The following is a 26,111-nucleotide window of genomic DNA, read 5'->3' as shown; positions in this document are numbered from 1 at the left end:
AGAGAATGGTCTCCATTGCCACTTCCCAAGCTGATGGAGAAGAGCCAAACTCTGTCATCTGTGGCATTCCAGTCTTGCATTTCTGGATTGACTCCCAAAATAGGTATGAGCAGGAAAGAGTGATAACATGCACCAGCTCCTTGATTAAGCACTTCTCTCAACATTTGAACTCTGATGTGAGTAAGGAGGTCTCAAGGTGACCTCTGGACCAAGGCTTAATGCTGAAAATTCAGATTAATTTTTTTCATAGGGCCACGCTTCCAGAGAATGGTCTTCGTCGCCACTTCCCAAGCTGATGGACAGGAGCCAAACTGAGTCTTCCATGACATTTCGGTCTTGCTTTTCTGGATTGTAAAGTCCTTGCATGTCGCTGGAGGAATCCATGCTACTCAGTGCCTTGCATGTCTTCTGGGATGTCCTGGTTGCTGTCTGAATGTGCCCTTCCCTGAAAGAGGAACATGTTAAAACTAAATAAAGATATTAGAGCAACTGGTTGCTTGCGATAAGCCAATGATCACATAATATTCCATAATAAACAGTGTTAAATATTTCATAATAAACACTGTTTCCTTTCCTTCTCTGCCTTCTCTGACTGCTACTGGGAGCTCTGCTTTAGAAGGCTGAAGCCAGCTGGTTCTCAGCAGCGCTTTCTCTTTGGAGTCCTTGAAGCTGCAGGTGAAGTCACTCCCCCTTCTCCCCCTTCAGGCTGCTGTTCAGCAGGTCAAGCTGATTCCTGCCCCGTGACACTATCCCCCTCCCCAAGGGGCGCCTCCACATGCTGGGTGGGTGCCGGCTTTGGGGGAGCACAATGGTGGAAGTGTTGGACGAACGGGGGGGGGGGGGAGGGGGAGCATCTTCCCATGCAAGGCATCTTCCCAGGAGGATTTTCCATGAAATTGGCCGTAGACCCCAAATCTATCATCTTCTTCTTTGGTGATCACTTGTAGCCGAGTAAGATTGTCTTCCATGAACACGGTCTTAACAGTGAGCCCATAAGTGACTGTGGAGGCCAATTTGGGTGCACACATCCTTCCCAGTGGGGACATAGGTTTCTGGTGGGAGTTGATCATGGTGAAGGTTTGCCAAGCGTTCCTCTTAGCTTGTTTCTCCCTTTTGTCCTGAGTTCGAGTGTCTTCAAAGTCCATGACACCGTTGCTAAAGGCTGTTCTCCACTTGGAGCGTTTGCAGGGCAGCATTTCCCAATTGCTTACACAACATTTCTTTTAGATCTGCCTTGAGAGAGTCTTTAAACTTCTTTCGTTGACCACCAGCGTTACATTTCTAAGTTGCTTGGGAAGATGATAATCAGGCATAGCCCAGGTCTGTAAAGCTGCTTCCCACGTAACTGGAGGGGGTGGTGTGAGGCATCTGGGCATTAGGAATACAAGCCAAGCCTGGCTCCGTGGCCCTCCTAAATTGAGGTTATTCTGTTCCTGGGCAGCTGGCAGAGCCCCTCTTCGCTGGACATGGGACTGCCACATTCTCCGGCCTCCATGGGAGACTCACAGTCCCTCTCTGCGTCTCTGTTCCTTTTTGGCCACCATCAAACGACTCCCATACTGATCCTAAGCTGAAGAGCTGCCCAGCCCAGCTGACCTCCCCCCTCCAGAACCCACCACTCTCAACTGACTCTCAACTGCCTCCCCCCCAACATTCAAACTCCCTTTCAAAGCCTCCTCCAATCATCACTCTCCCCCAGAATTCCACTCTCTCTCTTCCCCCCTCCCTCCCTGCTTGACATTCCCTTGGGAATCTGAATTCAATCACCTTAATTACAGTATTATGCACAATACTGTTATAGATTGAGGGAGGATCCCACTAAACCCTAGAAATTAATAAATGGTGGGGTTTGGGATTATTTGGGATGTGAAGGGAGAAATACAAGCTGCAGAGGACTTACTGGGCTACCCTATGCAAAAGGACCTGGCCAAGCAAGGTTCTTTAAGAAATAATTGAAGGACAAGGAGAGCCTAACTGGAAATGCAAAAGAAGTCCTTTCCCCTTGCCCTGCGGTGTGAACAGAGACAGGGGATGTGAAGGGGAGCCAGGATAATGGTGCCTGGTGAGGAAAACTGAGGCTTTGAGCAAGGGGAGGAATAGGAGGAGGAGGAGGAGGTAGTCTGGAATCCAACTTGGGAAGGCTGGCTGCCCTGTTTGGGGGACAAGTCCCTCTTGGATGGACTTTGCTGTAAGATCTGGTCTCCCTCCATGCAAACTGAAGGTGTAAACAGGTGAATAAACTGTATTTCTTGAAGGTATGACAGAATACAAAAATGGGAGGTGTGAGAAGGTCAAGGAGATAAGTAAAGGAAAGAAAGCTATGTAGAGGTTCGATTTGTTCTTTTTTTTACTGATTGTATTTTTTCTGTTTTTTTAATTTTCTTTTTCTTTTTTTCTTTTTTTTGTAACCTTTAAAATTTGAATAAATATTATTTAAATAAATGCTCATTGGAACCACTTTACAGCATAAGAACTGTAGAGGTGGGAGGGACCCCGTGGGTCATCTAGACCAACCCCCTGCAATGCAGGACTCTCAGCTAAAGCATCCATAGCAGATGGCCCTCCCACCTCTGCTCAAAAACCTCCAGGGAAGGAGAGTCTACCGCCTCCTGAGGGATTTCTTCCCACTGTCAAACAGCTCTTGCTGTCAGAAAGTTCTTCCTGAGGTTGAGTCGGAACCTCCTTTCTTGTAGCTTGAATCCATGGCTTCAGGTCCTGAGGGCCTCTGGAGCAGGAGAAAACAAGCTTCCTCCCTCCTCCCTGTGACAGCCCTTGAGATATTGAGAGGGCTGCATGGTCTGGCTCTCATATCCATGTCCTGAGAGAGAGAGAGCAAAACGGTTGGAGACAGAATTGTTAGAACCCAATGCTAAGGTATTGTCAAAAATGTATAACTTGCTGTTGAAATGGAATACGGAGGAAGAAACGGTGAAATCAGCTATGATAAAATGGGCACAAGATATAGGATACAATATTATGTTTGCTGACTGGGAGAAGTTATGGACCACCGGGATTAAATTTACGGCATGTAATGCCTTAAGAGAAAATATTATGAAAATGATGTATAGGTGGTACATGACCCCAGTCAAGCTTGCAAAAATTTATCATTTGCCCGATAATAAATGTTGGAAATGTAAAGAAACTGAAGGTACATTCTTTCACCTTTGGTGGACGTGCCCAAGGATCAAGGCTTTCTGGGAGATGATATATAATGAACTAAAAAAGGTACTTAAGTACACTTTCCCTAAGAAACCAGAGGCCTTTCTCCTGGGCATAGTCGGTCAATTGGTGTCAAAGAAGGATAGAACTTTCTTTATGTACGCAACAGCAGCAGCAAGAATTCTCATTGCAAAGCATTGGAAGACACAGGATGTACCCACTCTGGAAGATTGGCAGATGCAACTGATGGAGTACATGGAAATGGCGGAAATGACTGGCAGAATCCGAGACCAGGGAGAAGAGTTGGTGGAAGAAGACTGGAAGAAATTTAAAATGTATATACAGAAATACTGCAAAATTTTTGAATGTGAATGATGTTGAAATGAAATGAAGTGGTTCTAGCAAATATGTTTAGAAGTTAAAATTCGAGAGGACAATTAATTAAATGCAAAATAAGAGGATAAGAATTTGCTGATTAAATTTCTAAATGGAATACAAAATAGGGAGATGTGAGGAAGTCATGAAAGTAAGTGAATGAATGGTATGATATTTGAAACAATGATTTTTAATTTTTCTTTTTAAAATTTTGGTTTTTGGTTTTTGTGTTTGTGTGTTTTTCTGTTTTTGTAAACTCTTTTTGTAAAATTCAATAAATATTATTATAAAACAAACAAACAAACAAACAAAACGGTTCTCTCTCCCCTTTCTCCAGCCCAGGCAGAATTGTAAGGGGTCAGTGCATCTGGCTGGTAAGAAGAGGGTCGGAGTTTGGAGCCCAGCCAGGGCTGGCTGTGGGCAGGATCCTGGCACTGTCGGGGGTTGGACTAGATGACCCCTGGGAACCCTTCCAACTTTGCTATGCTATGATTCCATCAAGCAGCTAAAGGAACGGGCAGAGGAGCAAGATGCAGAACAAGGGGAGGCACAACCACACACCCCAACAGCACCCTCTGGCCTAACCCATGGGGGCCTCATCCCAGCACACTTTGACCCCCCTGATTTTATTTCTATTAATTCAGCTGCCTGACAACTCAGCAGCCTGGCCCCTGTTTGCCAGCTGATGTCACAAAGTGCTGCTTTGCATGCAAGCCTTATAGTGGCCTGCAAGAGGGATGCCTGTCAGATGATGGTGAGAGACTTGCCAAGACAAGTGTGCCCATCAGCTATAATGAGAAGGAACGGTGAAGGTAGGAGGAGCTCCGAAGCCCAGAGGAGATGAGTTGGCAGTTTAAAAATGGATCTGAATGCATCTGAACAGAATCAGAATGTTCTGGAAAAGGAGGAGTTATGCAGATGGGCTCAGTTTGACCCCAACCATCTTTTCTTGGCAGTTTTAAAATGGCGTTAAATGTTTTTGCACAGTCACTGGTAGGGCTGCACTTGAAAGAAATTGAGAGATTATCTGGTGTGGGGAGTGCTCAGAGAGCCCTGCCAGGAACAAACTAGATATGAAGTTGAATGCAACAAGTAGCTTTTTAAAATGCAAGGAGGAGCGGGCTGATTGTTATCAGGATCACAGCAGACTGGAAGGACGTCTCCCCTGTTTCAGTCACAAGGGAAATTCCTCCCTTGAAACTACTATTGACATTGGGATTGGAAAGCCACCAGCGGTGCCCAAGGGAGCTTCCCTCTCATTGAAAGGGTTAAGCTGCTCTCTCCCACCCACCCAGCTGCTATTTGTGGTTTTGCTAAAATGGCGCCTGTAAAATGCAAAAACAAATTCAATGTCACTTCTAATTTTGGCCTCACTGAAAAAATCTAAGCACAGTTTGAGTTCTGTGGTACCAAAAACAGCAGCAATGATGTTGAAACCATTAGGAAGGAAGATAATGCAATCATGGTGCGATATGCAAGTAGCATGATAATCAGAGAAATCCCTTTATCTGGTTGCTGCCATAGATATTTCATACTCCGCCACCAAGTCCGGAACAACATCCATCACCCCATTGTCTTTAAACTGACAAGAGGCTTCAGTTTTCCATTGGGATGAGGCCATTTGGGCCCTTTTTTGCAGAGCTTGGGATTTTGAGGGGTGGCGTTGGGGGAGAGAGAACTTGGAAAGCACAACAATCCCAGACCCCAGAGCTGAAGGACAAAGTTGTAGCACTGATTACCATTTACAAACTGTCTCACTGATCCAAATGTTTTCACCAATAACAATATATGAATAACATAATGTATTACAGCACATTAAAACATCAAGACAAAATAAAAAAATCCTTCCAGTAGCACCTTAAAGACCAACTAAGTTAGTTCTAGGTATGAGCTTTCGTGTGCATGCACACTTCTTCAGATACACAAAAGCTCATACTTAGAACTAACTTAGTTGGTTATACCTTAGCTCATACCTAGAACTAACTTAAAAAGCTTTTTGTCTTCTGGGTTGGTGGTTGGAGGCGCCAGAACCAAATCCAGCCCCCCGGGAGGTGCCTCGTTCACCCACACCAGGGCATTTTGCCAGCAGGCTGGTAGGGGAAACTGCCTTATTATACTGACCGTGGGCCCACACCTTGTTCGGTGTATGGTCTACACCGGCAGGGCTCTGCAGGATTTCAGGCCCAGCATCTCCCAGCCCTATCTGGATTGAATCTGTTTTTTTTTTTTTTTTTTTTGTTTTTAAAGTAATTTTTATTCAGAATTTTAAAGTTTACAAAGAAGTAAAAAAAGAAACAAGAAAAATAAATAATAAAAAACCAGAGAAAAAATACAATCATTTTTAAAAAAGATAAAAAACACACAAATCAAACCTTTACATATTTTTCTTTCTTTAACTTATTTCCTTGACCTCCTCACACCTCCCGTTTTTGTATTCTAATTCAAATTGATAATTCAGCAAATCCTTGCACATTTTCTCTTTCCTAACAGAATCCTTAAATTTACCATTTTTTTTTTAAAAAACCGCTTTTACTTTATCCAATCTTAACTCTCATCCAAGTCTATATATCTATACTTATTCTTAATACGTTTCCGTAAGGTTGAAAAAGATTCCATTCCACGAATTTCCCCACTCTCATTAAAAAAACAAAAAAGAAATTATATTATATGCATATTGAGTTCCCGATTTCCAATCCACCCAAACCCCTTCCCGGTTTCAGTCCCCAGCATAAGTCCATCAATCTCAAAAAGCCATCAACCCGGAGATCTCAAATCCGAGGCTCTTAAATCTCTTTCATGTCCCCTCTGCCAGTCTTGTTGATAGTCTTTAGTATTAAAAGCCAAATCTCGGGGAAGCTCCAACCCAACAGCATCCACATTCCTTCCAGCCAAACCTCCATAATTGAAAGTAGGGCCTATAAAATATTCCAAATCTTGTTTCATTCTCCTTTCAGATCCAAAGGTCCCCAAAGTTCCAACTTCCACCTGAATCAGATTTGTAATCCAAAGGTCATCTGGTCTCCACATAAGGGAGATCTCTCCATCTTTCACTTTCCAATTCAGGCCAGGCTTCCATCTTCAAAAAATTATTTCTCCCCTATCTGGATTGAATCTGGGCCCTTCTGTCTCCAAAGGAGATGCTCTACCAAGGAGCCACTTGTTAAAGGAGGACCATAGTTGTTATGTTCCCTATGAGGTGGTGGCCTAAGGCATGCCTCTCCCCAATGGCTGGAGTTCCCCCGAAACCTACCGTCACCTGCACAATAGAGCTTGTCAAATCAGAGAGGGGTGTTTGTGTGTGTGTGTGTGTGTGTGTGTGTGTGTGTGTGTGTAGTTGTTACGAGGCTTCCCCCTAAGTACATTCACACCCTTGACATTATGGCAATACTGCAAATGCTTCTTAGAACACAGTAGGATAAAACCGCAAGGTGGTTTTTGTTTTTGTTTCAAGTGGAGGAATCTGACTTAAAAGAATCTTGGGGAAACTGCTGCTGCCCAAGGATCCCTTGAGAAAAGAACAGGTAAGGCGAAGGAAAGATTTGAAAAGACAAATTTCTAGTTCCAATGGGAAAATATGGTAAATTTGGAGCTGCAGCTGGTCGTGGGTCACGCACATGGGATGTTTTTGGAGCACCACCACCTAGCAGGCACATTACGATTTTGAAACAGCCTGAGTTGCTCTAATCTTAAATTTCTTAAATAAAAAAAAATTGAAAAGACAAATTTCTAATCCCCATGAGAAAATATGGTATATTTAGAGCTGTAGCTGATCGTGGGACAAGGCAAAGTGGGCCGTGTTTCCTGCACTGCAAGATTGCAGAGTCCCCTCCCCACAAGAGACAGTCTCTGCCTCTCTCTCTCTGTGCCATCTCTAGGATTCATGGAATCAGATGGTGGGCCTTGGGTTCCTCATCCCAGCTGTCAACTGCCTGGCCATGGTTCTCCAAAGGGTGGCAAGTAGCAGTTGCTCCCAGCCTGGCCTAGATAGACCAAGGATGGACCCACCTAGGGGCCTTTGTAGGCCATAGCTCAGTGCCTCTGGAAGCCCACAGGGTCAGTCCTCAGCATCTCCAGGTGAGGCTTGGGAAACTCTGATCTGATCCCCAGGTGAGCTGCTGCCAGCCAGGCCAGAGGAAGGCAGTCTGGAGCTCCCGGGACCCGGGACCTGGCTCCTGAGGCAGCTGTCTTTGCAGCCCAGTGGGTGAGGTCTTCTGCCAGACAAAGGGCCGAGCGCTTTCCTGCATATTCACCTCTAGCGACTGAACATTTCGTGGCCGAGCTTCAATCTGTCCCTCTGTGTGCCTGTTTTGGGTTAGCACAGCAGGGGTGCCAATACTTCTTGCATCCTCAGACTCATAGAACCACAGAGCAGGACGGGACCTTGAGGATCATCTAGTCCCACCCCCTGCAGGAAGATGCAGCTGTCCCAGATGGGGATCGAACCTGCAGGCTGGTCCTTCTCATCCCCACACCTGAAGCCAAGCAGGGAGTTGAATCAAGGCCCTTCTGGGTGCCCAGAAGATGCTCTGCCACTGAGCTATAGCCCCTCCCAAACAGAAACACAGGAAGGGGATTTAGACCCTGGATTTCCCCACTTACCTCAGAGTGGCTGGGGCAACCTGGGAAGGTGGGTGGGGTACAAATAACTACTACTACTACTACCAGTAGTAGTAGTAGTGCAGTGGTACCTTGGGTTAAGGACTTATTTCGTTCTGGAGGTCCATTCTTAACCTGAAACTGTTCTTCACCTGAGGTACCACTTAGCTAAAGTGGTACCTCAGGTTAAGAACAGTTTCAGGGGCCTCCCGCTGCTGCTGCGCCGCCAACATGCAATTTCTGTTCTGTTCTCATCCTGAAGCAAAATTCTAAACCCGAGATACCATTTCTGGGTTAGTGGAGTCTGTAACCTGAAGCGCATGTTCTAAAAAGCAGATCTCTCCCCCCCCCCCAATGATCCTGGGAACTGTAGTTTGTTAGGGGCTCTGGGAACAGCTCCCATTAGCAGAGATCCGTGGAGTCTTAGGAACTCAGTGATGAGGAGGAACCAGGAAGATGGAGGAGCTCAGATGCCAGGTTCTTGGGGAGGGATCCCGTGCCTTGGAAATGGAAAAACCATTGGGTGTTGAGTGTCCCAGGATTGTGCCTTGCCTTCAAGGGGGACGCCTGGGAGATGGGGTTTGGTCCTGATGAAGCTCTAACAGAAGACCCAACGGGTTATCCCACATATTGGAGGACAGGAAGGGATTCCCCTCAGATCAGATTGGCTCAGGCATATCTGAGAGGAGCCAGCAGATGTAGTGACAGCTAGATTGGGGACTGGAGCAGCTGGAAGGACCACAGAACACCGGTCTTAAAGGATCTACGGTGGCTCCCAGTACATTTGTGAGCACAATTCACAGTGTGGGTCCTGTATACCTGAAGAAGGGTTGCCACCTGGTTCTTTAAAAACAGAGTTTTAAAATTCCATCCTTGACAAACTTAAAAGGATAGGAATCAGGCTGCAAAACCTTCTTTTGAGCAAATCCAGCTATGAATTTAGCTGCTTTCCCTCCCTTTGCCCCACTTAAGAAAGAATCAGGCATCAACATGGGAACTTTAAAAATAAGCTTTATTTACTTTATAATCATGCAGTGGTACAAAGCAGTAGTGGCATCAAAAACTGTGCAGGCAAAATAGTGTTATACATTTGCCGGAGACCTCCCCCAAACCCAAGAAATACACAAAAAGTAGATTTTTTATTAATTGGGATATCAATGAAAGTACATGCTGCACAACGGTGCCAGGCAAGGAATTCCTGGCCTGACTTTTGCAAACCAGTCTGGGGGGGTCTAGCAAAGAGCAAATCTGTTAACACACCTGAGATTGCTGGGCACATGACCCAAGGAGAAGTGGGGATGAGCCCCAAAGATATGGTGTGTACACAGCCTATTGTTTCAAGGGAAAGGTCTCTAGTGGGCTTTGGCTCACATACTGTATCCTGCTTCCTCCACAGGTCCACACCTCCAGGGATGAGGCTCCAGACCCGGGATGAAGAACCGAACAACATCCCAGTGGTTCCCCGGCTGACATCCCTCGCACCTCTTCCCCACTGCCCCTTCTCCGTGGGGCATGGCTCCTTCCCGGCCCTGTTTGGGGCAGAAGCAGCAGCCAAAGTTTCCTCCCTTTAAAACAGCTTCTTGGGTGATTTCTGAGAGGGAGGAGACTTTGGCTGCTGTTTCTGTGCTAGGCCGGTCGGACGCCCATACGGAGGAGAAGTGGGGAGCCCTGATAAGATCAGGTAGGAGGAAATGCCCCTCCCCAGGTCCCCCACCCTCCTGCCCCAGAATGGGAGGTGTGAGGAGGTCAAGGAGATAAGTAAAGGAAAGAAAGCTATGTAAAGGTTTGATTTGTTCATTTTTTTTTACTGATTGTATTTTTTCTGTCTTTTTTACTTTTCTTTTTCTTTTTTTCTTTTTTTTTGTAACCTTTAAAATTTGAATAAATATTATTTAATAAATAAATAAATAAATAAATGCTCATTGGAACCACTTTACAGCATAAGAACTGTAGAGTTGGGAGGGACCCCGAGGGTCATCTAGACCAACCCCCTGCAATGCAGGACTCTCAGCTAAAGCATCCATGGCAGATGGCCCTCCCACCTCTGCTCAAAAACCTCCAAGGAAGGAGAGTCTACAGGCTCATGAGGGATTTCTTTTTTTTTTTTTTAAGTAATTTTTATTGGGTTTTTACATTTTATAACAACAAACACACACACAAAGACAAAAACACACAAACACACAAATACAATTACATACCCTAATTTTCTTTACCCACTTTCATTGACTTCCCCCCACCCCCTCCTCTTACATCCCAGTTCCAAAATTAAATCAGCAAGTTCTTACCTAACCTCTTAAAGATATTCATATTGTTTTTAAAAATTAAATTCTTTTTGTTTATCTATATTCAACTTATCCAGTTCTCTTATAATCATTAATTTCTTTTTTTTAAAGGTCGATCTAACTTCCCCTCCACAAATTTTCCCTTTATTATGTTAATTATAGGTCACATTGACCAAGTAAAACAAAACATAACATTTTATAGTTCTATTCTCTCCCCCCCCCTGCCCCGGTTTCTGTCCCTTCCCAGACAAATGTCCAAAAAACAAACAAAAAATAGTTCTTAGCCCGGATTCCTCACGTCCGAGGCGTCTGATTCTCTGTCAGTCCCTCTTTGCCAACTATGTTGGTAATCCTCTTTGTTGGTCCTAAGACCCCGAAGGAGTTCAGTCAGAGTCACATCATATTTTCTTTCATCCAGAATGTTAAAGAGTGTTTGCTGCGAAAGACCATCTAGTTTTTCATACTCAAGAGGAAAGTCCCAATCATGTTGCTTTATTCTTTTTAGTTTTAATATTCCAAGTACTCCAGGGACTTCTCTCTTCTTCTTTCTCATCTTTCGCAGGTTTGTAATCCAAAGGTCTTCTTGCTCATTCTCTAACAATGCAGATTCCTGGTTGATATTTTCCACTTGTAGTGTCTGAACTCCTTCTTTCTTCTCTGTCAATTCCAAAGGCATCTCTTCCTGCTCAGCTGCAGAGTTTTTATCATGCGTCTCCTTTGTGCATACAGCAGAGTTGTTTGTTTCAGAATTCAAGGTCATAAAAACTTTACTCAGAGCCATACTCTGCTCCTGCAGGATTCCCACGAGAAAGAACATTTTTTCTATCTCCGCCAGTAATTTTCCCTCTGCAGCCATTGTAATGTCACTAATTCCCCCTAGGGGGCTTTCAGTTATTTAGTAGTCCTTTTCCAATAATCTGTTACTTTGTTATTATCAATACTTTGTTTCCAATCGCCTCAGTCCAAATGTATCAGCTTTAATTCCAAGAGTTGTTAAATAATAAAATTCTTTACTTTGTCCGCCCGTTTGACAGCTTCTTTGACAGCTGTCAAACTCCTTTCACATCTTCCTCCGGCACCCAAATAGGACACTCCCGGGTTTTTGGGGGGGATTACACACAAAGTTCCAAAATTCCCTTTCTCTCCAGCACAAAATCTTCTTCTATCAAATTTGTGAAAAACTTTTAAATCATCAAAACAGTATTCATTCCGCCTTAATTCTCCGTTCCTTGCTTTAAATCGTCTATAAGTAGAGGGGGTGCGGACTTCCCTTTAACACATCCCCCGATCGTGCCGAATTCACAGGATAAAATTTTTAAAGTCCAAATTCCACTACTCACGGGTCCTTTGTTATCCAGTCCAAATTTTGGGAAGAAAGTCAGCGCTCTCCGGCCATGGCTTGCGGCTTCACTCCACTGAAGTAGCGGTCTACTCTCAGCACCACGCCACTCTCCGTACCCTCTCCGCAGCCTTTAAAAAGGCTCTTCGTGGGTCGGGGAGGGCGCTTAAGGTGCCCACCGAGTCACCAAGTCCGCAGGCTTCCGCGCCTGCGGTTTCTGAGGGTCCCCGTGTCGCCGGCACGGCAAGACCCGTCTTCAGTTGAGCCGATTCCCTCCGGAGCTCGGAGGGAATCCGCCATTAGCCATTCGCGCTAACCCGGAAGTCCCCAGGCTCATGAGGGATTTCTTCCCACTGTCAAGCAGCTCTTGCTGTCAGAAAGTTCTTCCTGAGGTTGAGTCGGAACCTCCTTTCTTGTAACTTGAATCCATGGCTTCAGGTCCTGAGGGCCTCTGGAGCAGGAGAAAACAAGCTTCCTCCCTCCTCCCTGTGACGGCCCTTGAGATATTGACAGGGCTGCATGGTGTGGCTCTCATATCCATGTCCTGAGGGACAGAGAGCAAAACCTTTCTCTGTCCCCTTTCTCCACCCCAGGCAGAATTGCGAGGGGTCAGTGCATCTGGCTGGTAAGAAGAGGGTCAGAGTTTGGAGTCCAGCCAGGGCTGGCTGTGGGCAGGATCCTGGCACTCTCGGGGGTTGGACTAGATGATCCTTGGGAACCCTTCCAACTTTGCTATGCTATGATTCCAGCAAGCAGCTAAAGGAACGGGTAGAGGAGCAAGATGCAGAACCAGGGGAGGCACAACAACACACCCCAACAGCGCCCTTTGGCCTGGACCACGGTGGCCTCATCCCAGCACACTTTGACCCCCTGATTTTATTTTTCTTAATTCAGCTGCCTGACAACCCAGCAGCCTGGCCCCTGTGTGGCAGTTGATGTCACAAAGTGCTGCTTTGCATGCAAGCCTTATAGTGGCCTGCAAGAGGGATGCCTGTCAGATGATGGTGAGAGACTTGCCAAGACAAGTGTGCCCATCAGCTATAATGAGAAGGAACGGTGAAGGTAGGAGGAGCTCCGAAGCCCAGAGGAGATGAGTTGGCAGTTTAAAAATGGATCTGAATGCATCTGAACAGAATCAGAATGTTCTGCAAAAGGAGGAGTTATGCAGATGGGCTCAGTTTGACCCCAACCATCTTTTCTTGGCAGTTTTAAAATGGCGTTAAATGTTTTTGCACAGTCACTGGTAGGGCTGCACTTGAAAGAAATTGAGAGATTATCTGGTGTGGGGAGTGCTCAGAGAGCCCTGCCAGGAACAAACTAGATATGAAGTTGAATGCAACAAGTAGCTTTTTAAAATGCAAGGAGGAGCGGGCTGATTGTTATCAGGATCACAGCAGACTGGAAGGATGTCTCCCCTGTTTCAGTCACAAGGGAAATTCCTCCCTTGAAACTACTATTGACATTGGGATTGGAAAGCCACCAGCGGTGCCCAAGGGAGCTTCCCTCTCATTGAAAGGGTTAAGCTGCTCTCACCCACCCACCCAGCTGCTATTTGTGGTTTTGCAAAAATGGCGCCTGTAAAATGCAAAAACAAATTCAATGTCACTTCTAATTTTGGCCTCACTGAAAAAATCTAAACACAGTTTGAGTTCTGTGGTACCAAAAACAGCAGCAATGATGTTGAAACCATTAGGAAGGAAGATAATGCAATCATGGTGCGATATGCAAGTAGCATGATAATCAGAGAAATCCCTTTATCTGGTTGCTGCCATAGATATTTCATACTCCGCCACCAAGTCCGGAACAACATCCATCACCCCATTGTCTTTAAACTGACAAGAGGCTTCAGTTTTCCATTGGGATGAGGCCATTTGGGCCCTTTTTTGCAGAGCTTGGGATTTTGAGGGGTGGCGTTGGGGGAGAGAGAACTTGCAAAGCACAACAATCCCAGACCCCAGAGCTGAAGGACAAAGTTGTAGCACTGATTATCATTTACAAACTGTCTCACTGATACAAATGTTTTCACCAATAACAATATATGAATAACATAATGTATTACAGCACATTAAAACATCAAGACAAAATAAAAAAATTCCTTCCAGTAGCACCTTAAAGACCAACTAAGTTAGTTCTAGGTATGAGCTTTCGTGTGCATGCACACTTCTTCAGATACACGAAAGCTCATACTTAGAACTAACTTAGTTGGTTATACCTTAGCTCATACCTAGAACTAACTTAGTTGGTCTTTAAGGTGCTACTGGAAGGAATTTTTTTATTTTGTCTTGACTATGGCAGACCAACACGGCTACCTATCTGTAAATGAAAACATCATACAGCTTTGCAAACATAAAGAGCGATTTGGCTTGAACCATATTTTAAAAAATGTACAAAAAGTTTGTTCTGGGCGGGGGGGAGGGAGCACAGAAGAGAAAAAAGTGAGGCCTTCAGTCGCCTTGCTCATTTCGCTCGGTGTGTACAAAGCCAATGCGCAGATGGGAAACCTCTTTTGGATTTTCGAAGTCCAGCAAATCTTAAAAGACGGCGCAGTGCCATTAGCAAGGTCACAGTTGGGTCTCGGCCAACAAGAAAAAGAGGAGCAACATGACTGGTTAATTAAATGTGCACTATTGGCCCCTCTAGGCCTCCTATACTTCCTTGGGAGGGGGTAAAAAAGCTTTTTGTCTTCTGGGTTGGTGGTTGGAGGCGCCAGAACCAAATCCAGCCCCCCGGGAGGTGCCTCGTTCACCCACACCAGAGGCAAGAGATGCAGACAAAGGGGCAAAGGGGCAGGCTGGTAGGGGAAACTGCCTTATACTACTGACCGTGGGTCCACACCTTGTTCGGTGTATGGTCTACGCCGGCAGGGCTCTGCAGGATTTCAGGCCCAGCATCTCCCAGCCCTATCTGGATTGAATCTGTTTTTTCTTTTTTGTTTGTTTTTTTAAAGTAATATTTATTCAGAATTTTAAAGTTTACAAAGAAGTAAAAAAAGAAACAAGAAATATAAATAATAAAAAACCAGAGAAAAAATACAATCATTTTAAAAAAAAGTTTAAATAAAACACAAATCAAACCTTTACATATTTTTCTTTCTTTAACTTATTTCCTTGACCTCCTCACACCTCCCATTTTTGTATTCTAATTCAAATTGATAATTCAGCAAATCCTTGCACATTTTCTCTTTCCTAACATTATCCTTAAGTTTACCATTTTTTTTAAAAAAAACCGCTTTTACTTTATCCAATCTTAACTCTCATCCAAGTCTATATATCTATACTTATTCTTAATACGTTTCCCTAAGGTCGGAAAAGATTCCATTCCACAAATTTCCCAACTCTCATTAAAAAAAAAACAAAAAACAAATTATATTATATGCATATTGAGTTCCCAATTTCCATTCCACCCAAACCCCTTCCCGGTTTCAGTCCCCAGCATAAGTCCATCAATCTCAAAAAGCCATCAACCCGGAGATCTCAAATCCGAGGCTCTTAAATCTCTTTCATGTCCCCTCTGCCAGTCTTTTTGATAGTCTTTAGTATTAAAAGCCAAATCTCGGGGAAGCTCCAACCCAACAGCATCCACATTCCTTCCAGCCAAACCTCCATAATTGAAAGTAGGGCCTATAAAATATTCCAAATCTTGTTTCATTCTCCTTTCAGATCCAAAGGTCCCCAAAGTTCCAACTTCCACCTGAATCAGATTTTTAATCCAAAGGTCATCTGGTCTCCACATAAGGAAATCTCTCCATCTTTCACTTTCCAATTCAGGCCAGGCTTCCATCTTCAAAAATTTATTTCTCCCCTATCTGGATTGCATCTGGGCCCTTCTGTCTCCAAAGAAGATGCTCTACCAAGGAGCCACTTGTTAAAGGAGGACCATAGTTGTTATGTTCCCTATGAGGCGGTGGGCCTAAGGCATGCCTCTCCCCAATGGCTGGAGTTCCCCCGAAACGTAGGAACCGTCGCCTTCACAATAGAGCTTGTCAAATCAGAGAGGGGTGTGTTTGTGTGTGTGTGTGTGTGTGTGTGTGTGTGTAGTTGTTACGAGGCTTCCCCCTAAGTACATTCACACCCTTGACATTATGGCAATACTGCAAATGCTTCTTAGAACACAGTAGGATAAAACCGCAAGGTGGTTTTTGTTTTTGTTTCAAGTAGAGGAATCTGACTTAAAAGAATCTTGGGGAAACTGCTGCTGCCCAAGCCTCCCTTGAGAAAAGAACAGGTAAGTGCAATGGATGAGCCTCACCCTGGGAAAACCTCCTTCATGATCAAGGTGTCTCCCCTGCCAGGTAAGTATCACCTAAAACGAATTTCAAAAGAAGAAAATGAGATATTAGACCAGACAATTACTCAAGAAGAGATAAAAAAGGCTATTAAAAGGATGAAAAGTGGGAAAGTCCCAGGGCCAGATGGCCTTTCGGCCAAATACTATAAAACACTAAGTAACCAAATATCCCCAGTGCTAGGAGAAGTGATGAATAATATATTAAAGGAAGGAAGGATCCCGAACACCTGGAAGGAAGCATATATTACCTTGATTCCTAAAAAAGATGCAGATACCCTGGAAGTGAAAAACTATAGGCCAATTTCATTATTAAATAATGATTATAAACTATTCACAGACATAATGGCAGAAAGACTAAAAAAGGTTTTGAACAACAAAATACATAAAGATCAAACGGGTTTCCTTCCAGGGAGGCAATTAAGGGAAAATGTAAGGAATCTGATAGATATTATTGAATATTTGGATATGAGTATAGACAGACAAGCGGCCTTGGTATTTATAGACGCTGAAAAGGCGTTTGATAACATCTCATGGGAGTTCTTGAAGAAAAGTCTGGAAACGATGGGAATAGGAGAGAAATTTAGAAGAGGGATAGAAGCAATATATAAGGAACAGAAGGCAAAATTGGTAATAAACAACACCACAACAGAATATTTTGGTATATATAAAGGAACTAGACAGGGTTGCCCCCTGTCTCCTTTACTGTTTATAACGGTACTAGAAATATTGAATGAGAGACTGAGGGGGGCAACAGAAATAAAAGGAGTGCAGGTAGGAAAGAGGGAATATAAAATCAAGGCCTTTGCAGATGACATCGTACTAACTTTAGAAGACCCAAAAAAGAGTGTAAAAGAAGCTTTACTAAAGATTGACGAATTTGGAGCCGTGGCAGGACTTAAGATAAATAAAAATAAAACCAAAATGTTGGTTAAAAATTTAACAAAGGAAGAAATAATAGATTTAGAGAGAAGGACGGAAATTGCAGTAGCTAAGAAAGTGAAGTATCTTGGGATATGGGTCACAGCTAAGAACATAAATTTATATAAGGATAACTATGATGTCACCTGGAGGAGTATAAAGAAAGACATGGAATTTTGGGGGAGGATGAAACTCTCCTTTTTGGGGAGGATAGCTGTTGTCAAAATGAATATTCTGCCTAGAATGCTATTTCTATTCCAGACCATCCCCATACTTAAAGATCTAAAACAATGCAAAGAGTGGCAGAGAGTCTTGGCAAAGTATATCTGGCAGGGGAAAAGGCCACGGATAAAAATGAAAATTTTGATAGATAAAAAAGAAAGAGGGGGCTTTTCTCTCCCGGATCTAAGTCTATACTATGAAGCGGCCTGCATACTTTGGTTAAAAGATTGGATAAAACTGGAGAATAGAGATCTACTGGATTTAGAAGGCTTTAATAATTGGTACGGATGGCATTCGTACCTTTGGTATGGGAAAGTGAAGGTCCACAAGAGCTTTCTAAATCATATTTTTAGAGGACCTTTATACCAATCATGGGAAAGGAATAAAAATCTCCTTGAAAGAAAGACCCCATGGTGGATCTCACCAATTGAGGCTTTAACGGTGAAGAAAACAAACATGGAGGAAAAAAACGCCACCTATGAAGAAATGTTAAGAAAAACAGACCAAGGGCCAAGACTTAGACCTTATGAAGAGATAAAAAATCTATTCACTGGGTGGTTGCAATACTACCAGGTGAATGATTTGCTAAAAGAGGACAAGAAGAAGTTGGGTTTTGATGACAAAAAATCAAAATTTAATGTAGAAGTAATAGAAGGTAAAAACAAAACCCTATCTAGAATCTATGACATACTTTTAGAGTGGTATACAAAGGACGAGGAGGTGAAGGAGGCAATGATTAAATGGGCAATTGACTTTGGTTATAACATCGATTTTGAAAGGTGGCTGGAAGTGTGGAATTGTAACATAAAGTTTACAGCATGTATGTCTCTGAGAGAAAATGTTTGGAAGATGCTATATAGGTGGTACCACACCCCTGTGAAGTTGGCCAAAATGTATAGACTAAAAGATAAGAAATGCTGGAAATGTGGGGAGGTGGAGGGTGACCTATATCATCTATGGTGGACATGCAAAAAGGTGAAAGGCTTTTGGGAATCGGTTTACAATGAGCTTAAAAGAATATTTAAATACACTTTTCCCAAAAGACCCGAAGCCTTTTTGCTGGGAATGACGGGTAAAGATATTAAGAAAGAAGATAGAACGATATTCCTCTATGCCACCACAGCAGCGAGAATTTTATTGGCACAATATTGGAAAGTGGAAACTATCCCCAATATAAATGATTGGCAAATTAAAATGATAAAATATGCTGAGCTTGATAAATTAACAGGTAAACTAAGAGACCACGATGAACAGAAATCTCTGAAAAATTGGAGTAAATACTGGAACTATATTGGAATAAATGCTTAATGTGATTGGCGGGGTCAGAACAAATACTACCAGCGTGTGAATTTAGGTCTATAGATTAAAAATCAAATACGTAATAGAAGCAGATATTCGATACTTACCAAAAGGATGGAAGGAAGTCCAGGAGGCGGTTTCTGTGGGTGTGTTTTTTGTGTGTGGTTTTTTTTTTTATATCTTTTACTGTTTTGTGAAATAGCCAGATTAATCTATCTTTGTATAGTTAGAGAGAGGAAAAAGTTGGCTTGTATATCTTGACTCTTTTTTTTGTTACAATTTTTTCTTTTGTATTTGGTTGTATGTTTGTTATGTGCATAACCTTAATAAAAATGTATTTGAAAAAAAAAAAAAGAGAAAAGAACAGGTAAGACGAAGGAAAGATTTGAAAAGACAAATTTCTAGTTCCAATAGGAAAATATGGTAAATTTGGAGCAGCAGCTGGTCGTGGGTCACGCACTTTGGGATGTTTTTGGAGCACCACGTAGCAGGCACATTGCAATTTTGAAACAGCCTGCCTTGCTCTAATCTTAAATTTCTTAAATAAAAAAAATTGAAAAGACAAATTTCTAATCCCCACAAGAAAATATGGTATATTTAGAGCTGCAGCTGATCGTGGGACAAGGCAAAGTGGGCCGTGTTTCCTGCACTGGAAGATTGCAGAGTCCCCTCCCCACAAGAGACAGTCTCTGCCTCTCTCTGTGTCATCTCTAGGATTCATGGAATCAGATGGTGGGCCTTGGGTTCCTCATCCCAGCTGTCAGCTGGCTGGCCATGGTTCTCCAAAGGGTGGCAGGTAGCAGTTGCTCCCAGCCTGGCCTAGATAGACCAAGGATGGAGCCACCCAGGGGCCTTTGTAGGCCATAGCTCAGTGCCTCTGGAAGCCCACAGGGTCAGCATCTCCAGGTGAGGCTTGGGGAGCTCTGATCTGATCCCCAGGTGAGCTGCTGCCAGCCAGGCCAGAGGAAGGCAGTCTGGAGCTCCCGGGACCCGGGATCTGGCTCCTGAGGCAGCTGTCTATGCAGCCCAGTGAGTGAGGTCTTCTGCCAGGCAAAGGGCCAGCCGCTTTCCTGCATATTCACCTCTGGCGACTGAACCCTCCATGGCCGAGCTTCAATCTGTGTCTCTGTGTGCCTGTTTTGGGTTAGCACAGCGGGAGTGACAATACTTCTTGCATCCTTAGACTCATAGAATCACAGAGCAGGACGGGACCTTGAGGATAAAGTGGTACCTCAGGTTAAGAACAGTTTCAGGGGCCTCCCGCTGCCGCTGCGCCGCCAACATGCAATTTCTGTTCTGTTCTCGTCCTGAAGCAAAATTCTAAACCCAGTTACTATTTCTGGGTTAGTGGAGTCTGTAACCTGAAGCGCCTGTTCTAAAGAGCAGATGTCTTCCCTCCCCAATGATCCTGGGAACTGTAGTGTGTTAGGGGCTCTGGGAACAGCTCCCATTAGCAGAGATCCATGGAGTCCAAGGAACTCAGCCATGAGGAGGAACCAGGAAGATGGAGGAGCTCAGATGCCAGGTTAATGGGGAGGGATCCCGTGCCTTGGAAATGGAAAACCGTTGGGTGTTGAGTGTTCCAGGATTGGGCCTTGCCTTCAAGGGGGACGCCTGGGAGATGGGGTTTGGTCCTGATGAAGCTCTAACAGAAGACCCAACAGGTTATCCCACATATTAGAGGACAGGAAGGGATTCCCCTCAGATCAGATTGGTTCAGGCATATCTGAGAGGAGCCAGCAGATGTAGCAACAGCTAGATTAAGGACTGGGAGCAGCTGGCAGGACCACAGAACACCGGTCTTAAAGGATCTACGGTGGCTCCCAGTACATTTGTGAGCACAATTCACAGTGTGGGTCCTGTATACCTGAAGAAGGGTTGCCACCTGGTTCTTTAAAAACAGAGTTTTAAAATTCCATCCTTGACAAACTTAAAAGGATAGGAATCAGGCTGCAAAACCTTCTTTTGAGCAAGTCCAGCCATGAAGCTAGCTGCCTTCCCTCCCTTTTCCCCACTTAAGAAAGAATTAGGCATCAACATGGGAACTTTAAAAATAAGCTTTATTTACTTTATAATCATGCAGTGGTACAAAGCAGTAGTGGCATCAAAAACTGTGCAGGCAAAATTGTATTATAAATTGGCCAGAGACCCCCCCCCAAACCCAAGAAATACACAAAAAGTAGATTTTTTATTAATTGGGATATCAATGAAAGTACATGCTGCACAACGGTGCCAGGCAAGGAATTCCTGGCCTGACTTTTGCAAACCAGGCTGGGGGGTCTAGCAAAGAGCAAATCTGTTCACACACCTGAGATTGCTGGGCACATGATCCAAGGGGAAGTGGGGATGAGCCCCAAAGATATGGTGGGTACACAGCCTATGGTTTCAAGGGAAAGGTCTCTAGTGGGCTTTGGCTCACATACTGTATCCTGCTTCCACCACAGGGCCACACCTCCAGGGATGAGGCTCCAGCGCCTGCTCCCGGGATGAAGAATGACAGACCATCGTGGCGGTTCCCGACTGACATCCCTCGCACCTCTTCCCCACTGCCCCTTCTCCGTGGGGCATGGCTCCTTCCCGGCCCTGTTTGGGGCAGAAGCAGCAGCCAAAGTTTCCTCCCATTAAAAGAGCTTCTCGGGTTATTTCTGAGAGGGAGGGGACTTTGGCTGCTGTTTCTGTGCTAGGCCGGTCGGACGCCCATACGGAGGAGAAGTGGGGAGCGCTGATAAGATCAGGTAGGAGGAAATGCCTCTTCCCAGGTCCGCCCCCCTCCTGCCCCAGACTGGGCTAGCGTGGCTGGGAGCCAGGCACCTGCTGATGACTCTGTTTGTTTTCCAGGGAGGAGAAGGTTCAGCCTGGGAGCCGCTGCATCACGGGAGGGACTGGAGCCCAGACAAAGGCCTCTCACCCCAGAGGTACTGGGACAGGGGGAAGGACAAAGTTTGGAAAGACTCAGAGTTCAGGTAGTGGGTAATGCCAATTGAGTTCTAGAGTGGGGGGGGGGGAGCAGACCTGTCTCGGCCCAGCCCTTCGTCCCCCTCCTTCCAAGCCAGGGGTCTGGCCATTATGTGTCCAGGCAGGAGCAGTGATTGTTGGCAGCCATTGGTGACGTGGGCATGGGCAGCATGGCAGGGGTGCTTGTTCTGCTTCCCTCCTTCCCTGGGTCAGCTGGCCAGACACCCTCGCCAATGCTCAGGCTTTCCCTACAGAAGTTTGGGGGCTGCTCCCCCCGGGGGCCCTATGTCTCCACCGCAGGAGGGCCCTGCCTCCTCTGGCTTGCCTGCCCATTGGCTGCTGCCAGTCTGCTTTGTGCCAAACAGGAGAAGGAGAGATGTGGAAGAGTGAGGAAGGGAGGGAGCTGGGAAGGCAGACGAGGGGGGGGGGAATATTGAGAGCAATGTGCCCCTGAAGGAAATCATTGAGGACGGCCCATGGGACCCTGTCCCCTAGACAGTACAGTGTCCTTGTTCATTTGCAAGGCCGTGGTTTGGGGAAACCGCAACCAGCCCAGCAGCAGTCCAGAGGTGCAGGGAAACCCATCAAAATCTGGAGGTATGTTGTGACCTTGTGTGGCAGGGGAAGTGATTCCCAGTGCTCTTGCTAGCTGGAGGAGGAAGGTCTGGTTTAGAGATCCCTATAGTTTTATGGAGAGGGTTTCTCTGTGGTCCACCTGGCCAGGACAAGGAGTGGGGTCCTCTGCCAAGGCTGTGCTAGGGCAGTTTTAGGATGGCACGACTGGGGCGCTCACGCTGGGCACCACGCTGCAGAGGGGGCTAAAACTATGCAGAAGAACAAGAGGGAGGGGTGCCAAATCGTAGGGTGGTACAGGCAGGGCCGTAGTTAGGGGGTGGTGAGGTGGTCCCCAACAGGTGAGGGGTGGGGCACAAAATCGGCTTAAAAATATGTCCATAAATATGTCTAAATATATAGATGATAATAATAAATATTATCATCTATATATTTATCTGGAACTCCTCCAAGCAATCAGAATAACAGAGTTTGTTTCTTCCTTAGGCGAGAGGCCCGCCAGAACGAGGGGGGGGGGGGAAGGCTCCCACTTCAGGTAAGTGGAAATGCCAACTGAGTGCCCCATATTTTAGGAATGCTTCCTTCCCTTGTCCCCCCTCCCTCATGCGCCAGACTGGTGCTATCATCTGGGATCCAGGCGCTTGCTGATTCCTCCGTTTTCTCTGCAGGGAAGGAGCCTTTCCCCAAGGTCTACTTCGTGCTGGCGAAATCCCTGGAGGGACGTGGTGAACATCAGGTACTGGGACAGCAGGAAGGGGTCCTTGTGGAACTTCTTTTTAGGGGGGTCATCAAAAATGGGGCAGTAGTTTTTCATCCGCCCCGGCCCTTTCTCATCAGATGCTTCCTGCTTCCTCCACAGGACCACGCCTCCAGGGATGAGGCTCCAGCGCCTGCTCCTGGGACGAAGAACAACAGACCATCACTGCGGTTCCCGGCCCCTGATCCTCGCCTGCCTCACCCTCCATCCGTTCCCCGTGCGGGCATGGCTCCTTCCCGGCCCTACTTGGCGCAGAAGTAGCAGCCAAGGTTTCGCCCCATCAAGAACACCTCAAGAGTCATTCTGGAGCCGGGGGAGACTTGGGCTGCTGCCTCTGTGCCAAGCCGGCCGGGACGGAGCCCAAACGCCTGTACGGAGGAGTTCAGGTTGGGGCAGCTGATAAGATCAGGTAGGAGGAAATGCCATTATGTGCCCAGGCAGGAGCAGCGATCGTTGGCAGCCAGTGGTGACGTGGGCATGGGCAGCATGGCAGGGGTGCTTGTTCTGTCCCCCTCCTTCCCTCGGTCAGCTGGCCAGACACCCTCGCCAGTGGGTGTACTTTGTTCTGGCCAAATCCCTGGAGAGATGTGAGGACCCTCAGGTACTGGGGCAGAAGGAAGAAAGGGGTCCTTTTGAAACATGTTTGGGGAGTCGTAGGAACACTGTCCCCTGTGGCTGTTGCCCAAGCCGCCCTTATAAAAAGAACAGGTGAGAGGAAGGAAAGATTTGCATGGGGCTGGGAGAACACCCTACAAGTTGAATGTCAACAGAGAATGGAAGAACCTTCCTGCATGAGAGGAGAAAAGAGATGGTCTCGTCCGGAAGTGGATTCCTCCACAGGGCCACGCTTCAAGAGAATGGTCTCCATCGCCACTTCCCAAGCTGATGGAGAAGAGCCAAACTCTGTCATCTGTGGCATTCCAGTCTTGCATTTCTGGATTGACTCCCAAAATAGGTGTGAGCAGGAAAGAGTGATAACATGCACCAGCTCCTTGATTAAGCACTTCTCTCAACATTTGAACTCTGATGTGAGTAAGGAGGTCTCAAGGTGACCTCTGGACCAAGGCTTAATGCTGAAAATTCAGATTAATTTTTTTCATAGGGCCACGCTTCCAGAGAATGGTCTTCGTCGCCACTTCCCAAGCTGATGGACAGGAGCCAAACTGAGTCTTCCATGACATTTCGGTCTTGCTGTTCTGGATTGTAAAGTCCTTGCATGTCGCTGGAGGAATCCATGCTACTCAGTGCCTTGCATGTCTTCTGGGATGTCCTGATTGCTGTCTGAATGTGCCCTTCCCTGAAAGAGGAGAGCGGCATGACTGGCACATGTTAAAACTAAATAAAGAAATTAGAGCAACTGGTTGCTTGCGATATGCCAATGATCACATAATATTTCATAATAAACAGTGTTAAAAATAAAAAAAAATAACGAGCTGTTTCCTTTCCTTCTCTGCCTTCTCTGGCTGCTACTGGGAGCTCTGCTTAAGAAGGCTGGAGCCAGCTGGTTCTCATTAGAGCCTTCTCCTCAGAGCCCTTGAAGCTGCAGGTGAAGTCACTCCCCCTTCTCCCCCTTCAGGCTGCTGTTCAGCAGGTGAAGCTGATCCCTGCCCCGTGACACTATCCCCCTCCCCAAGGTGCCCCTCCACCTGCTGGGTGGGTGCGGCCTTTTGGGGAACACAATGGTGGAAGTGATGGACGAACGGGGGGGGGGGGGGACATCTTCCCATGCAAGGCATCTTCCCAGGAGGATTTTCCATGAAATTGGCCGTAGACCCCAAATCTATCATCTTCTTCTTTGGTGATCACTCGTAGCCGAGTAAGATTGCCTTCCATGAACACGGTCTTAACAGTGAGCCCATAAGTGACTGGGGAGGCCAATTCTGGGTGCACACATCCTTCCCAGTGGGGACATAGGTTTCTGGTGGGAGTTGATCATGGTGAGGGTTTGCCAAGCATTCCTCTTAACTTGTTTCTCCCTTTCGTCCTGAGTTCGAGTGTCTTCAAAGTCCATGACACCGTTGCTAAAGGCTGTTCTCCACTTGGAGCGTTTGCAGGGCAGCATTTCCCAATTGTTTACACAACATTTCTTTTAGATCTGCCTTGAGAGAGTCTTTAAACTTCTTTCGTTGACCACCAGCGTTACATTTCTAAGTTGCTTGGGAAGATGATAATCAGGCATAGCCCAGGTCTGTAAAGCTGCTTCCCACGTAACTGGAGGGGGTGGTGTGAGGCATCTGGGCATTAGGAATACAAGCCAAGCCTGGCTCCGTGGCCCTCCTAAATTGAGGTTATTCTGTTCCTGGGCAGCTGGCAGAGCCCCTCTTCGCTGGGCATGGGACTGCCACATTCCCCATTCTCCACAGGAGACTCACAGTCCCTCTCTGCGTCTCTGTTCCTTTTTGGCCACCATCAAACGACTCTCATACTGATCCTAAGCTGAAGAGCTGCCCAGCCAGCTGATCTCCTCCCTCCAGAACCCACCGCTCTCAACTGACTCTCAACTGCCTCCCCCCCAACATTCAAACTCCCTTTCCAAGCCTCCTCCAATCGTCACTCTCCCCCAGAATTCCACTGTCTCTCTTTCCCCTCCCTCCCTGCTTGACATTCCCTTCGGAATCCAAATAGAATGACCTTAATTACAGTATTGAAATATACTCAGAGTCGCAAAGTGATTTCATGCTCTTTATTCAGCTCATAGTGGTGAGGAGGAATGAATGAATGTCCCCTCAAAGTATCTGCTTTATATACATTATTTACACAATGGGCTGCACATGATTGGCTAATTCCAGGATTCTACTGTAGGCCAATCAGGTTGTGGATTCACTTCTATCTGGAGCATGATTGGGTGGTTCCTGCTAACCAATCATACTGCTGCATTGTTCTAGGACCAATCAGACTGCTGCATTCTGAATCCTATTGTTCTAGGACCAATCAGACTGCTGCCTTTTGGAGCCTATTGTTCTAGGACCAATCAGACTGCTGCAGTTTGGATCCTATTCAACTCAGTACATAACACACCCCTCCCCTCTAAGTTCCAGTCCTGCCCGGAAGGTCGCATTCATAGTCCTCAAGGTACGCCGGTGGCCTACGTGTGCGTTGCGGCCTGGGGTGTTCCCTGGTCCGGGGTTCAGGTTCTGGCTCGTGTTCCAAGGATGGGGCTGTTTGGTCTGGCGCAACCGGCTCGCTCAGTCGTGGTTCTGGTTCCGGTGTCCTTTCGGCCTCGCGGGTCCTCTCTGTATTTACTGATTCTGCCTCTCCTGCTTGCCCCTGTTGCTCTATGGGCCTCACTGCCCCACTGTTCCCTTGGGACTCCTCTGACCTGTCCTCCTCCTCCTGGTTTTCTCCCGGG

At 46.0% G+C, this 26,111-nt stretch overlaps 1 long non-coding RNA gene across 2 annotated transcripts in view; it reads left to right on the top strand.

Moving 5' to 3' along the window:
* The window catches only part of LOC309327227, a 51,300-nt gene that overhangs the window by 13,686 nt on the left and 11,503 nt on the right, over positions 1 to 26,111 (top strand). For both annotated transcript variants that reach the window (XR_014150446.1, XR_014150447.1), the window contains one exon: positions 22,865 to 23,171. This is a non-coding gene — a long non-coding RNA (uncharacterized lncRNA). The remainder of the gene's footprint in view (positions 1 to 22,864; positions 23,172 to 26,111) is intronic.

The sequence above is a fragment of the Podarcis erhardii genome (genome assembly GCF_964252035.2).
Source record: "Podarcis erhardii genome assembly, chromosome: 13".
NCBI classification, from domain to species: domain Eukaryota; kingdom Metazoa; phylum Chordata; class Lepidosauria; order Squamata; family Lacertidae; genus Podarcis; species Podarcis erhardii.
This window is presented reverse-complemented; position numbering and strand designations above follow the sequence as displayed.